The 15877-nt window shown below is 49.4% G+C and overlaps 1 protein-coding gene across 1 annotated transcript in view; it reads left to right on the forward strand.

Annotated features, from left to right (window-relative positions):
* KIAA1671 (KIAA1671 ortholog) overlaps positions 1-15877 on the forward strand; it is a 186475-nt gene that overhangs the window by 70530 nt on the left and 100068 nt on the right. The gene's annotated exons all lie outside the window — the stretch shown is intronic.

Consider the following 15877-nt stretch of genomic DNA (forward strand, 5'->3'; position numbering starts at 1 on the left):
CCAGGTTCAAGTGATTCTCCTGCCTCAGCCTCCCGAGTAGCTGGGATTACAGGTGCCTGCCACCATGCCCGGCTAATTTTTGTGTTTTTAGTAGAGACAGGGTTTCACCAAGTTAGGCTGTTCTCGAACTCCCGACCTCAGGTGATCCACCTGCCTCAGCTTCCCAAAGTGCTGGGATTCCAGGCGTGAACCATCACGCCTGGCGCAGTGTGCTTATCTTTCTGTGTGTCCACTGACAGCATAAAAAAATCTGCCACGTTACTTAAAAACAGTTTGTAACCATGATATTTAATAGCTGCTTACTATTCCTACCTGTTGTCAGCCTTGGTTTATGGGGTACTGGTTTCATTTACTTTGGATACATACCCAGAAGAGGGATTGGTGGATCTATTAGCCAGTTCTTTGCGGTTGGACATTTAGGTTATTCCCAGGTGTTTACGGTGTGCATAATTGTTCTCAGCCTTAAATCTTGATTCACATTTCAGGCTCTCTCCTATGTCAGCTTCTTAGAAGTGGGGCCAAGCGTGGGCTGCAACAGGTTTTCTGCAAAGTTGTCACCTGTTGGTGGGATGTTTTTAGCTTCCTGTTAGTGGCCTGAGTCCTTCTCATAGCTGCACTTCTCTTCTGCGGGGAGAAACCGCTATCACTGTCAAGCTTGGTGCCGGCCCAGCGACAGTTGGGGCATAGGGAGAGAGATTAAGTTTCTCTTTCAAACCCTTAGTAAGAGTAGCTGAGGGCTACAGCCTCTGGCGTGTGGCTGTTGTGAGTTACTTAATCTCCTTTGTTGCTGAGATAACCTTGCCAGATGGTCCCAAGGCCTGTGGCCTTGGTGGGGCATCGTCATCAAGCTGGTCTCTTGGATTGTCAATTACAGCAATAGTAAGTAGTGATATAAGCCATAGTAATATAATGATAAAAGTCACTGTCACCACCACCACTCCTACTGGGTGCTCACAAAATCCTGGGCCTGGACTAAGCACCTTCCAGAGGGGGCTCATTATATCCTTATAAGAACCCCAATGGGTTGATCTCATTATTACCCCCATTTTGCAGTTAGGGAAACTGAGGCCTAGAAAGGCTAGGCAGCCCATCCAAGGTCCCCCAGCTAGGAAGTGCTGGAGCCTGTATTTGAACCCAGCTCTCCTCTGTATCATTTTTACTACTTCATGGAGTCTGATATTCTGGTTTCTCAGATGGGGAAACTGAGGCCCATGGTGTTGAAGTGACTTCCCAGCCTACAGGAAAGCTTGCTATGCATATCAAGCTTTGCAAGGTGGAGGATGACAGAAGAATGTGGCAGTAGGTCAGGCGGGGCTCTGGAGGGAGAGCCCTGGCCTGGAATCCCAGCCCTGTCTCTAGTGGGTGTGTGGCTTTTGGCAAATCACATCATGGCTGTGGGCATCAGTTTCCCTCTCTGTAAGTGGCAGTGGTCAGCCCTGTCTTGCAGGAACTGTGCTGAGCATTAGCTAAGATAAAGGGCATTAGTATCCTTGGCACAGAGCTGGACTTAGAGTGGGTGTTTAATATCTAGAAGGTCTTTGTTGGGGACTGGTGAGGGCTCTGATATAATGGCAGGGACCTCCACCTCCTGTCCCACGCTCTTCCCAGCTGCCTCTCCAGCCCCGCCCAGGGCCTGTGAGGCTGACTCTCGCAGGCTTCCTCTACTCCAGCCCCCCATGGCAGAGGGGGCTGCTTTGAGTGTAGTAAGGAACCGCTGAGTGGCCCGTGGGGCATGACACCCTGGCTGGGGCTTCTGACAATTTCTTGGGAAAGATGCAGGTCCCTCACCTGCCCTTTTACATCTCTCCAGCAGGGTCCGTGTTCCATGCCTCAGTCTCCCTGGAATGATGGGAAATCACTTTGGTTTTCATTGTGTTTCTAAGCTTCATGTCCCCATGTTTGACTCTGTGACTAGATTTTTGAATGGAAAAATATCTGAATGTGGTTAGTTCCACTGTTTTCTCCCCAGACCTTCTTGCTACTTGTTCATTTCACTGTGGCCCTCACTCAGCCTGTAGTCACCTCTAGGTGACAGTAGTAATAATAATAGTCATGAAACAGCAAAAGATACTATTCTCTTTCATGCTAAGTGCCTCAGTGTGTGGGATCTTGATTAATCCTCACAAATAGCCCTGAGGGGTGGATTTTATTATTATTTTACCAATGAGAAAACTGAGATTCTGAGAGGCTGAGTAACCACCAGATATGCAACAGCTGGTTGGGGCAGAGCCGGGATTTGAACCTGCAAAGTCTGACTCCAAAGCTAATTTGATGACTACACGCAACCTCCATCAGGCAGGAAGGTTGCTTGTGTGTTTACCACTGAACTCCCAGCCCTTGGCCCAGTACCTGGCACATAGTAGGTGCTTAATAGATGTGGGCTGGTCAGGTGCAGTGGCTCACGCCTGTAATCCCAAGACTTTGTGAGATCAAAGTGGGAGGACTGCTTGAGCCCAGGAGTTTCAGACCAGCCTGGGCAGCATAGCAGTACTCAGTCTCTACAAAAGAAAATATTTTTGAATAGCCAAGTGCAGTAGTGTATGCCTGTAATCTCAGATACTCAGCAGGCTGAGGAAGAAGGATCATCTGAGCCCAAGAGTTCGAGGCTGCAGTAAGCAATGATTGTACCACTGCTCTCCAGCCTGGGAGACAAAGCAAGACCCTGTCTCAAAAAAAGTAAAAAATAAAAACAGATGTGGGCTGATGGACCACCCTGTAGACCTGACATGTTGAAGGCTATTGTGGGGACAAATGGCCTTACCGTGGTGCCTGGCACTCCACATGCACCCCGGAATCAATTACTGTTGCCAGCTTCTGAATCTCAGATCATGGTGGCTTCAGTTTGTGCCAAGGGTCTGGTTTGGCTTTGTCTCGGCAAGGTCTGTGGCTGAAATAGAAGAGCTGACTATTTTTGTGCTGTTTGAGTTGGGCTTGAGGTTTGGGCCACGGGACAGTTTGCATCATGAGAGATTTTCATCTGACTTGAGCCACGGATACCTTTTTTAGGCCCAGTCGTGGAGGCAAAAATGGGCTTGGAGTCAGTCTTTCCTGGCTTCTAATCCCTACTGGGCCACTTACTAATAGAGCATGGGGCCTGGAGCAAATCTCAGCCCTCCCAGAAACTCAGTTTTGCCGTCTATAGAGTGGAAATATTGATAGCAACTTCCTCGTGGGATGGCCTGAGGACTCAGTGAGGCGATGCAAACAAAGCCGGTCATACAGGAGGTGCTGAGTAAGTGGCGGCAGCTGATGCAGGTGCAGACACCTCATGTGTCCTCAGTTCGGTTCGGTCACATGCACCAGGCCCTGTTCTAAAGGTTTGGGATACATCAGTGCACAAGACAGCCATGACCCCTGCCCCAGGGACTAACACGCTTTTTTTTTTTTTTTTTTTTGAGATGGAGTCTAGTTCTGTCACCCAGGCTGGAGTGCAATGGCGTGATCTCAGCTCACTGCAACCTCTGCCTCCTGGGTTCAAATAATTCTCCTGCCTCAGCCTCCTGAGTAGTTGGGATTGTAGGCACCTGGCCAGGAACTAACATTCTAGTGGGGTGTTCAGGCAGTCAGCAATGGGCATGATATAGAAGAACGTTGTATAATATGTCAGGATGTGGGCTGTGCTGGGGAAAGACAAAAGGAACCAGGTAAGAAGGTTCTGGAGGGCTTGGGTATGTGGGGCCCCTGCCTGTCTAAGAAGGTGACATTTGAACAGAGACTTTAGAAGCAGGGAGAGAGTAGGCCAGGGGAGCTTGGGGGGAAACAGGAATAGTCAGTGCAAAGGTTTTAAGGCCCAAGCATGCGCAGGCACATTTGCAGAACAGGAGGGATGCCAGGGTGGCTGCAGCAGACTGGATGAGAGGAGAGGGTGGGCAGTGAGGGCAGGGAGGTGACGCGGCCTGAGCATGCTGGGCCTTGCAGTCACTCTAAGGACTGTGCCTCGTGCTTGGGGGCACCAGAGCCATGGGGGAGTGTCCCTTTGAACAGGACTGACACAGCCCACCTTGGCCTTTGGGTGGGCCCCTCTGGCTGTCATGTGGGGAACAGACTCAAGTAAGGTGGCCAGTAAGGAACCATTGCAGTGGTCCAGGTGGGAGATGATGGCCCCTCAGACCAGGGACAGGAGGAGAGGAGAAGTGGGATCTAGTTGGAGGGTTGAGCCCCAGGATATGCTGATGGATTGGACACGGGATAGGAAAGACATGAGTCATGGATGGCCCTGAGAGTTTGCCATCTGCTAAAAGATGGAGCTGTCATCAGCTTGCATTAGGAAAACTGCAGGGTAGAGAGTCTAGGGGATGGATCAAGACCCGGGTTTGCACTTGTTGGTTGAGTTTGAAAAGTTGATTAGACCCCGGTGTCAGCACACGTTCTCCACCTCTTCCCATAGCTCGCCTTCCCCAGCTGTACAACGGGAAGGGTCATTCGTGCCCTGACCATGCCTAAGAGCTGTTGGGATGCTCAGGTGGGAGGGGACTTGTAAAGGATTAAAACACAGGGATTAAAACACCAAGCCCTGTTGTGAGATCCCTTAGCCCCTTGGAAAATCCTCACCATTTCTGAGCTCCAGGAAGAGGTACCCAGAGCCTTTGGAGCAGGCCCTGCTCACATCCACTAGAGGGTTTGAGAATTCTGCTGGGCCCAGGCCAGCTCCCCTCGGCACCTTCCTCACTGTGACAATTTCAGACTTTGTTTTTTATTTATTTTTATTTTTATTTTTATAGAGACAGGGCCCAGGTTGGAGTGCTATGGTGCAATCATAGCTCACTCAAGCCTCGAACAGCTGGGCTCAAGTCATCCTCCCACTTGGCTTCCCAAAGCGCTGGGATTATAAGCATGAACCATCACACCTGGCCAATTTTAGACTCTATCTGCCTGTTATGCCCCTCCAGGCAGGACCACTGCCCTGCCTGTTAGTCCACAGGGTCCTTGCCATATGGAAAATAGATTGCTTTTTACAGTAATAAAAAGAGAACCATGTGGTAACAATGGCTCCCCAAGCCTAGACTTCTACTTTTTGGTTCTTGGTGGGCCTCAGTCACCCTCCCGTGCTGTTGGGACCTTTGCCCTGAGAGGCCGAAGTGAACCCTGCTCTCAGATGGAGGTCTTTGAGGCCCCAGCTCTAACTGTTCCAAAGCAGTCATTGCTGGGTACCAGACATTCCAGGGCTTAGAGCAGTTCAGAGGGACATGCCAGTCTTGGGACTGCTGAAAGGAACCATAAATGCAAGGCAGAAGGTTGGGAGGGCTGGGCATGTGGGCAGAATACTTCCAGGAGCCAGGATTCCAGGATGCAGATGCCATGTGACCCTGAGCAACTGTTTGCCCTCTCTGGGACTCAATTTCTCTGTAGGTATGATGAAATATTGGGCTACAGTCTCCTTAAAGTTTCTTCTGTGCACAGTCTCCCAATTCTAAGAGTCCAGTAAAGAGTGGAGCTTCAGAGTCAGACAGATGTGGGCTCTAATCCAGCCCTTGTTGCTCTGTGACATTGAACAGGTGACTTCATATCTCTGATCTTGTGTCTTACCTGAAGGTGAGAAACTCCTTTTCTCAAATGAGGATTATGTTAGCATTTCATTGTGGAGACCAGTGGGGAGAGCACCTAGCACACAGTAGGTGCTGTATTTCCACATTTCCAAGGGAGGAATTGAACCCACAGGGTAGAAGTTGCTGGCTGCCTCAAGGGTGGAATGATTTCCCAATTGAGGCACTAGAGGGCACCCCTGTTCTAACAAATCACCTTGATGGGCAGCTGCTTTATTTTGAGCACGTGCAGAGCTACACGCTTTCACACCTCAGTGTGTGTGGCTGTCTCAACCGCCAGTGAGGCAGGGGCTCTGACTGTCCAAATTTTACAAATGAGGACACTGAGCAAAACCAGACTTGTCCAAAGGTTGCACAGAACCTCTGGAAAGACCAACATCAGGAGAGAATAGTGTGGAGTGTAAAAGAAGGAAGGAGGTGGGAGGATCGCTTGAGGCCTTGGAGTTCCGGAACAGCCTGGGCAACATCGCAAGACCGCATTAGTACAACGCATGTAAAAATTAGCCAGCTGGGTAGTGCATGTCTATAGTTCCAGCTACTGGAGGCTGAGGCAGGAGGATCACCTAAGGTCAGGAGTTGGAAGCTACAGTGAGCTATGGAAGGTTTGATGCAGGTCGATGCCCTCTCTGCGCCTCCTACGCACAATGTTTGCTGCTGGTAGGCAATTGGATTTTCCACGTGAGTGGACACGTGGTTTCTGTGTTTGAGACAGAGATGATGAATGTGGAGCCAGGACACTGTGACCTTGTGCCACCCACTGCCCCCTCTGGGCCCAGCATCTTCTTTGTTGAAATGCATTAACTTGTCTCATAGTTGGCTTGCTGTGCATGTGTATCGAGTGCCTACCCTGAACTAGGCCTGAGCTGGGTCTTCACACCTGAGTAGGACAAGAGAAGATGGGCATCCAAGAGGCTGAACCACAATGTGCAGAGGCCAGGCACCTCTGGAAGAGGTGGGAGATTTGAGGGTGTCATTGATTTTGTTACTGTGATTGGAGCCCAGAGGACACAATGTAACCATTTCAATGGTTCAGTAATGCATGGATGAGAAGATTGTCAAGGAATTTGGTCTGAATTATTACGGTTTAAGAAAACCTGATGTTGGCCAGGCCTGGTGGCTCACGCCTGTAATCTCAACACCTTGGGAGGCCCAGGTGGGAGGATCACTTGAACCCAGGAGTTGGAGACCAGCCTGGGCAACATAGCAAGACCCTGTCTCTACAGAAAATGAAAAAATTAGCTGGGTGTGGAGGTGCATGCTTGCAATTCTCAGCTACTCAAGAGGATAGGCAGGAGGATCACTTGAACCCAGAAGTTGAAGGCTCTAGTGAGCTGTGGTTGTGCCACTGCACTCCAGCCTGGGTGAAAAAGCAAGACTCTGTCTCTCCAAAAAACAAAAAAAACAAAAAATACGTGATATTTTATATAGAAATTCTGAGGCAGGGACTCACAACTGCAGGCGTTCCATGTTGTATTAATATTTTGTATCAAACATATTTATATGAATAAAATGTAAAAGCAGGTTCACGTTGACCTAATGTTTTCTAGCTATAATATAAATGTAATAATATAGTAATCAGAGATTTTTATTTTGCTCCTCCTATGTGCTGGTGTATTAGTTTTCTAGGGCTGCCATATTAAAAAACCGGAGACTTCTGAATGGCTTGAACAGAGGAAATGTATTTTCTCACAGTTCTCTAGGCTACAAGTCCAAGGTCACGGTGTTGGCAGGTGCGGTTTCTTCTGAGGTCTTCTCCTTGGCTTGGGGATAACCACTTTCTCTCTGTGTCCTCACACCGTCTTCCCTCTGCATGTGTGCGCTCCTGTCTGTGTTTCCAAATTTCCTCTAATGAGGTTAACAGTCAGATTGGATTAGAGCCCAACCTAGCACCCTTATTTTAAACCTAATCACAACTTTACAGGCCCTGTTTTCAAGTAATAGTCACCTTTTGATGTACTAGGGGTTTAGGGCTTCAATATATGAATTTGGGTGGAATATATTTCAGTCCGTAACAGCCAGGTACTAGGAAAAGCACTTTAGAATGTTTCTTTTTATCCTCACAACAGTCCTAGGAGGGAGGCACTGTTACTATGTGCATTTTACAGATAAGGAAAACAGGCCGGGTGCTGTGACTCACGCCTGTAATCCCAGCACTTTGGGAGGCCCAGGTGGGTGGATCACGAGGGCAGGAGATGGAGACCATCCTGGCTAACACAGTGAAACCCCGTCTCTACTAAAAAAATACAAAAAATTATCCGTGCGTGGTGGTGAGCGCCTGTAGTCCCAGCTACTCGGGAGGCCGAGGCAGGAGAATGGCGTGAACCCAGGAGGTGGAGCTTGCAGTGAGCTGAGATTGCGCCACTGCACTCCAGCCTGGACGACAGAGTGAGACTCCGTCTCAAAAAAAAAAAAAAAAAACAGATAAGGAAAACAAGGCTCAGAGAGGTTAACTCACTTGCAGAAGATCACACAGCTGGTCAACAGTGGAACCAAGATTTGATCCCAGGCTGTCTTACTCTGAAGCCTGCACTGTGTTAGTTTATGCTTTTAATTTGACCTTAATCCTAGGGATACCTTTTCCACATTCTATTGAATTTACCAAGCCGTCCTCATGCCTCGTTGTACCCTGCCCTCTCCCTGTTAAGGCCTAGATTGGAAAGGACCCAGAGAGCAGACAGGAAAGCCCGTTGCCAGACCCCACTGCTGCTCCAGCTTGCCTGGGCCCCACCTGGCCTGTTTGGCCACCTGCCCAGGGGGTCGTGCCTGGGGCCGCCCGCTTCCAGCTCTGCCCTGACTGCTCCTGTTTGCCGAGAGCAGCCTGAGCCCAGTGAAAGCCGCCTTTGTCCTCCAGTTCATTCCTCCTGGAGGGATGACCTAAGTCTTGTTTTGGGGACAAAGCGGTGGCCTGCCACGTGAGTGCAGGTCAGCCCCAGTAGTCTGCAGAGTCTCCCAGGCTGACTGAGGGGGGTGGCGGTCTTATGCTTTGCCAAGTTTAGTGGGGTCAGGAAGGCTGCAGAGCCCCCTTTGTGTCCTGAGAGATAATGTCAGTGGCTCCTGTGTGTATAGAACTTGACAATGGGCCAGGTGCGGTGGCTCACGCCTATCATCCCAGCACTTTGGGAGGCCAAGGCGGCCAGATCACCTGAGGCTAGGAGTTCAAGACCAGCCTGGCCAACATGGTGAAACCTTATCTCTACTAAAAATACAAAAATGAGCCCGGCGTGGTTGCGCCCGCCTGTAGTCCCAACTACTCAGGAGGCTGAGGCAGGAGAATTGCTTGAACCGGGAGGTGGAGATTGCAGTGAGCTGAGATTGCGCCACTGCACTCCAGCCTGGGTGACAGAGCAAGACTCTTTTTCAAACAAAAACAAAAATTGACAATATATAAAGGTGTTTTATGCTTTCTGGTTTATCCGATCCTCCCAGATTCTGCAGGGTATGCAGGTCAGGGACCTGTTGAAGAACTGCCTCCGGGCCGGTTATCAGTTGCCATAACAAACGACTCCAAAACACAGCAGTGCAAACCAACCACTGTTAATTATGTCCATGGATCCTGTGGGTCAGAAATTAGGCAGGGCTCAGTGAGAGTGGCTGCTGCCTATCTGGAGTGTCAGCTGGGAGCCTCAAACAGTTGAGAGTTAGAACCATCTAGTCTTCTTCACCCACGTGTCTGGTGCATGTGATGCTTTGAAAGCCAGGTTTCCCTGGGACTGTCAGCCAGAGCACCGAAACACAGCCACCCCTAGTGGCCTGGGCTTCCTCTCAACATGGCAGCTCAGGGCTCTGGAAGTGAGTGTTGTGGCGAAGAAGGCAAATGCCACACTTCCCTTTATGATGGCTGCAGCCACAGGACTCATACGGCGTCACTTCTGTTCTCTGCTGGGCCATGCAGTGGCAAGGGGAGGGGACATGGACCCCCGTCTCAATGGCAGGAGTGGCAAAGAATGTGTAGCCGCATTCCAAACCACCGCACCTTGCAGTAAATCAAATGTGCCTGGGTGACATTCACCGAGCACCTACTCTGTGCTGCGCACTGTGCCAAGGGCTTCTTGCGGATGCTTCTCTCAGTCGTCTCTCAGCAGCCCCAGCTGGTGGTAGATTCAAAGCCATTGTTTTCCTGGCAGGCATTTGGCCTGGGAGGGCAGAGGAGCCAAGGGGAACCAACACTGCTGCTGGCAGTTTGGTGTTGAGTATGCCACAGTCGGAAGATGTGGGCTGATCTTTTTCTCTTCCTCCTCTGAGCTTAGAATATTCCTTGAGTTCTTGAAAATCCTCACTGAGATGTCTGAATCATCTCACTCACCAAACCCTCCTTCTGGTGTGTATTTCCAGCGGTTTCTCTCTCCCAGTGTGCTGAGCGGCCCCTACCTTGCCCCTATAACCCCCTGCCCGTCCTGGGGCTCCGTGGGAGGGGCATGTTGCCTGCTGCTGGGAGCTTTTGAGGAACCATTGGGTGGGGCTTCATGGCCCTGACAGGAACCAAGGGATTGCTCACCCTGGGTGTGAGCTGGTGTTTCTGTGACTTCCTTCAGATCCAGGCCTGGGGTTCATTCCTCTGCCTCCCCACAGCTTGATATACAGTAGGTGCCCAATATATGTTGAGTGAAGCAAACTGATAAATGGTGAAGGGAGGGAGGGAGGGAGGGAGTAGAGATTCTCTCATATGCACATCTGTGTCCCTGACACGTAGTAGGCACTCAATAAATGCTCACTGCACTGGATGAATGAAAGAATGAATGGATGAGTGAGACTGTTTGTGAGCAAAAACAGCCCCGTCTTTGTATCCCTGTCACATAACACAGCACCTGACACTCAGGAGTTCCCATCAATGAATGTTATGCTGAATGAATGAAGGAACCACTAAAGTGAACTCTTTATCAGTAGTGGCTGCGTCTTGTTTCATATCTATATGCACAGTGCTTAGCAGAGGACTGAGTACACAGCAAGGACTCATTAATCATTTATAGAACTGAATGAAAGAGTGAAGGAAAACAATGAATGTGAAAATGAAACTTTTCATCCTCAGCGAGCATGTCTTGTTCATCTCTGTCTCTCCACTTCCTAGCTTAGGGTCTTGCATACAGTAGGTGCTCATTAAATGTTAACCTGAATGAATGAGTGAGTGGGGGAGTGAAAAAATGGTTCTTGTGGGTAGGGACATGTCTTGTTCATCAGTTTTCCCAGTTCCTAGAACAGGGCTTGGCATGCAGTAGATGCTGAATAAATTAAATATGTGTTGAGCTGAGCGCATGAATAAGTGAGTGCATAAATAAACCTCTTGAGGAGAGGAATGTATCTCGTTCATCTTTTCCCTCAGATCCTAATGCAGGGTAGGCATAGAGCAGGTGCTTAGCAAATGCTTCCTGCACTGCCCTGGCCTTTGTAGGAGCGTCCATCTGTGAATGAATTGAGAAGGGAAGCCCGGCTGGGTGAACCTCGCCCATCTCGATCTGCCCCCTGTCCTGTCCACCCAACCCCACTGCAGACTTTTCCTGTTGTTCCGGTCTGTACAGGTGGACAGGAAATCCCCCAAAGGCCAGCCGGAGAGCTGTTTCCCATATTTTCTCCACACCAGGCTGGCTCTGAGTGTGACCAAGGCGCCAGTCCGAGCCCCAGCGCCGTCTGGCTGTGGAACAGTGCCCCCCAGGGACCCCTCTTCCTGATCATGTTAGCAGTTCTAAATTTAGAGCCGGCTGAACAGCTTGCACTAGGCAAGTAAAGCCGGGGAATGTTCTACTCACAGCCAGCCGATAAAATTACCATGTTCAGCACTGGCCAGGGCTGTTAACCCCACAACAGCTGAGCAGTAGGCGTGGAGAGAAGAGTTAAGACTTTGGGGTGTAACAGAGCAGGGTTCAAATCTGCCTCTTTGACTTCAAATTTACGATCCATGACAACAAAATCACTTATGTGAGCCTCAGTTTTTCTTATCTGTAAAATGGGTATAATAAACTATTCTGCCCCTCCCACCCCACCACCCTGCCACTGCCTCCAGGATCTTGTTTACCAACCTCAGCTACATGTCTTGCTTTTTCAAACTTCTCATGCTGAATCTGCTCACTCTCAGAGATTTAGTTTGGAATCAGTAGATACCCAGCAACTGCTTAAAAACCTGTGTCCCTGCCGGGTGCAGTGGCTCACGCCTGTAATCCCAGCACTTTGGGAGGCCGAGGCGGGCAGATCACAAGGTCAGGAGATCGAGACCACGGTGAAACCCTGTCTCCACTAAAAATACAAAAAATTAGCCGGGCGCGGTGGCGGGCGCCTGTAGTCCCAGCTACTAGGGAGGCTGAGGCAGGAGAATGGCGTGAACCCAGGAGGCGGAGCTTGCAGTGAGCCGAGTTCGCGCCACTGCACTCCAGCCTGGTGGACAGAGTTAGACTCCGTCTCAAAAAAAAAAAAAAAAAAAAAAAAAAGCCTGTGTCCCCACTGGGCACGGTGGTTCACGCCTGTAATCTCAGCATTTTGGGAGGCCGAGGCGGTGGATTACCTGAGCTCAGGGGTTCGAGACCAGTCTGGCCAACATGGTGAAATCCCGTCTCTACTGAAAATACAAAAATTAGCCAGGCATGGTGGCGGGTGCCTATAATCCCAGCTACGCAGGAGGCTGAGGCAGGAGAATCGCTTGAACCTGGGAGGCAGAGGTTGCAGTGAGCTGAGATCGCGCCACTGCACTCCAGCCTGGGAGAACGAGACTCCTCCATCTCAAAAACCAACCAACCAAACAACAACGATGACAAGAAACAACTGCATCTCCTTGTTGATTTTGCAGAGTAGTGTCTCAGGCCAGATTCCCAGAAGCAGACTCTGAGGTGGGGATTTGTGTGGATGTAATTTAGCGACGAGAGCTTGAGTCAACGTGGTCCATTCAGGAGCTTTGGAGGGTGAACAGCATCACAAAATAAGTCCTACTTCAGAGTATTGGGGTAGCTTTTCCTCCACTGCCGGGTCTGGAGGAGAGGGGCTGTGAGCCGCAACAGCCAGAGCCCCCAGCACCTGGGGTATGGGTGCCCCAGCTAATAAAGGAGATCTGGCAGGGAACCAACAGCATCTATCACCTTTAGCCAGGCTTCAGGGTATTGACTCAATTAAACGAGATGCTGGGTGTAAATTGGCCAGCTAGTAGTTGGTGCTCCGTGAGTGGTCATTTGGTAAAATGAAAGCTCTTAAGAAGACGAAAGTGGTTTTACTGGTGTTAATGATGTCTTCCTTCCCTTTCCCTTTCCCTTTTCCATTTCCTTTTCCTTTTCCTTTCCTTTCCTTCCCACAGAGTCTCACTCTGTCACCCAGGCTGGCACGGTCTCGGCTCACTGCAACCTCTGCCTCTGAGGTTCAAGCCGATCCTTGTGCCTCAGCCTCCCGAGTAACTGGGATTACAGGCGTGCACCACCACACCCAGCTAATTTTTGTATTCTTAGTAGAGACAGGTTTCACCATGTTGGACAGGCTGGTCTTGAACTCCTAACCTTAGGTAATTCGCCGGCCTTGGCCTCCCAAAGTGCTAGGATTACAGGTGTGAGCCATCACACCCGGCCAATGATGTCTTTAATTTCTCAAGCACTTACTGAGTACCCACCAGGTGCCAGGCTCTGCAGAAGGGTACAGAGGTGCGGCATAATACATAATACATAATCCACACATAAATGGATACATGTGTGATAATGCAGTAACTGGACTGTCTTCACACACTGGAGGGAATTTAGGTCACCTTTTAGGGACAGAACATTTAATACAAGTGATGACCAAACATTAAAAATAAATAACTTTTTTTTTTAATTGGAAAAGTAATACACAGACATGTTTAACATTTCCAACAGTTCAAAACAGTGTTCTAAAGAGAAATTGGTCTTCCTGCCACCTCCAAGCTGCAGTCCCCTCCTGCGGAAACTGGTGACAGGTTCATGTGTCTCCTTTTGAAAATATTCTCTGCATACATAAGACAATGTCTGTGCCTGCATCCGTGTCTGTATCCTCCCATATGTACATATGGATACACACACATGTGCAGGCGCACATGCACAACCGGCCCTTTGTATCCATGGGTTCTGTATCCGTGGATTCCACCAACCACAGATCAAAAACATTCAAAGAAAAATGTATGGTTGCATCTGTACTGAACATGTCCTGACTTTTGTTTTCTTGGCATTACTCCCTAAACAATACAGCATAACAGCTATTTATTTAGTGTTTACATTGCATTAGGTAGAAGAAACCTAGAGATGATTTAATGTATATAGGAGGATGTGTGTATGTTCCATGCAAATACTACCCAATTTTATATAAGAGACTTAAGCATCTGTGGATTTATGTATCTGTGGGGGTCCTGGAACCAATACTCCACAGATACCAAGGCATGACTATGTGTGTGCCTGTGTGTGTGTGTAATTTTTTTTTTTTTTTTTTTTTGCTCTTCATGCCCAGGCTGGAGTGCAGTGGCATGATCTTGGCTCACTGCAACATCTGCCTCCTGAGTTCAAGCAATTCTCCTGCCTCAGCCTCCCCAGTAGCTGGGATTACAGGCATGCGCCTCCACGCCTAGCTAATTTTGTATTTTTAGTGGAGACGGGGTTTATCCATGTTGGTCAGGTTGGTCTCGAACTCTCGATCTCAGGTGATCCACCCGCCTCGGCCTCCCAAAGTGCTGGGATTACAGGAAAGAGCCACCACGCCCGGCCGTGTGTGTTTAATTTTTAACATAATCAGATCTTGCTATGCATAGTTATCAATGTCCTGACTTTTCTTTTTCTCGTAATGATGAGATTTTTCCATATCAGCACAATAGCTCTATGCCTTTCTTTGTTAATGGCTTTATATTCTTCCTTGCACTATAATTTTTTGAACCAGTCGCCTCTAGACAGACATATCGGTCATTTCCAGTTGTGTACACTATAAACAATGCTGCAGTGAACATCCTTGTGCAGACACCTTTGCACCCTCGTGTGTTTTGCTGCAGGAGAAATGCCTGGCCGTGGCCTTTCTGGGTCGTCTAAAGATTGAACAGGGGTTTTCCAGGTGGGCTGGGACTGGCAGGGGTGATGGAGCAACGCTCAGGCATAAAGAACAGCATGTGTAGGTATAGAGGCTGGAAGCAGAGAAGAGGGTGGTGCACTCTCAAACATAAACCAGGTCTGCCGTCTGCTTCCTCGTTCCTGGGCTCCAGTCTGATGCTCACATGCCCCCACCTCTGCCAGCGTTTCACTCCACCTGTGAGGATCTGGGGAGTGCAGGCCCCTCCTTAGAAGGAGTCTGGCCCACCAGGCTCTTCCTGCTGTCAGGCCTCAGGGTTTGCACTGAAGTGTGCTGAGCTCTGGAGCCCTTAGCTCTACTGCTGTGCCGGTTGAGAGACCGTGATTTCTCTTGTCAGTCTCTGAGGTTCTGGTCTCACCCTGCACGTGGCTGGTGTGGTAAGAAGCCCACAGTGGCAGGCTGTTCTCAGCATCCTCCATCCTCATATTTTGGGCAGTTTAGCTGGGACCCCACCCTAAGCATGTTCAGGACTCTAGCCTCATTTGTTATCTGGGTAGCTGTTAGGTTAATCTGTTTCCTCTTCCCTGTACATTTATTTTGAAAGCTGAAATCTCAGATGTCTCCCAGACTCTCTCAGTCCTTTAGAACATAGGCATTCCTTTGGGAAAACCCCTCACCCAGAGGACTTTACCGAGGCCTTGTCGGGAGAAACAGCCACTGGCTCCCTCTGCCTCTGTAAGGCAAAAAGAATGACTAGTTACTGGGTACTTGCTGTATATCAGACACCACACAAGACACTTTTTCTGTCGTCTCATTGGGAACACGTAACACCTTCATCAAGCAATATTGTTGTCAGCATTTTATCACAGGCTTAGAGAGGTGTAGTTACTTGCCCAGGGTCACAAAACCAGTGAGTGGTGACTCTGTTATCCCACAGGGCTGTCCTTTCTCTTCTACCTCTTCTACCATGTTTCTCTCCACTGTTCCTTGTTGAGACTTCCATCCTGTGAATGTTCTTCCATTGGATGTCTGTCCTATTGGACTGCAGGCTTCATAAGGGCAGGGATCCTCATCTGTCTTGGTTCACTGCTGTATCCCTGGAGTCTAGCACAGGGTCTGGCACACAGTAGGCAATCAGTGAACTCTTGTTAAATGACTGCATGAATGAGTGAAGGTTAGATAAAGTACTGGTCCATTCTTTTTTTTTTTTTTTTTGAGATGGAGTCTCTCTCTGTCCCCCAGGCTGGAGTGCAGTGGCGTGATCTCGGCTCACTGCAAGCTCCGCCTCCCAGGTTCATGCCATTCTCCTGCCTCACCCTCCCGAGTAGCTGGGACTGCAGGTGCCCACCAGCCATGCCCAGCTAATT

The sequence above is a fragment of the Colobus angolensis genome, unplaced genomic scaffold (genome assembly GCF_000951035.1).
Source record: "Colobus angolensis palliatus isolate OR3802 unplaced genomic scaffold, Cang.pa_1.0 Scaffold423, whole genome shotgun sequence".
Classification (NCBI taxonomy): domain Eukaryota; kingdom Metazoa; phylum Chordata; class Mammalia; order Primates; family Cercopithecidae; genus Colobus; species Colobus angolensis.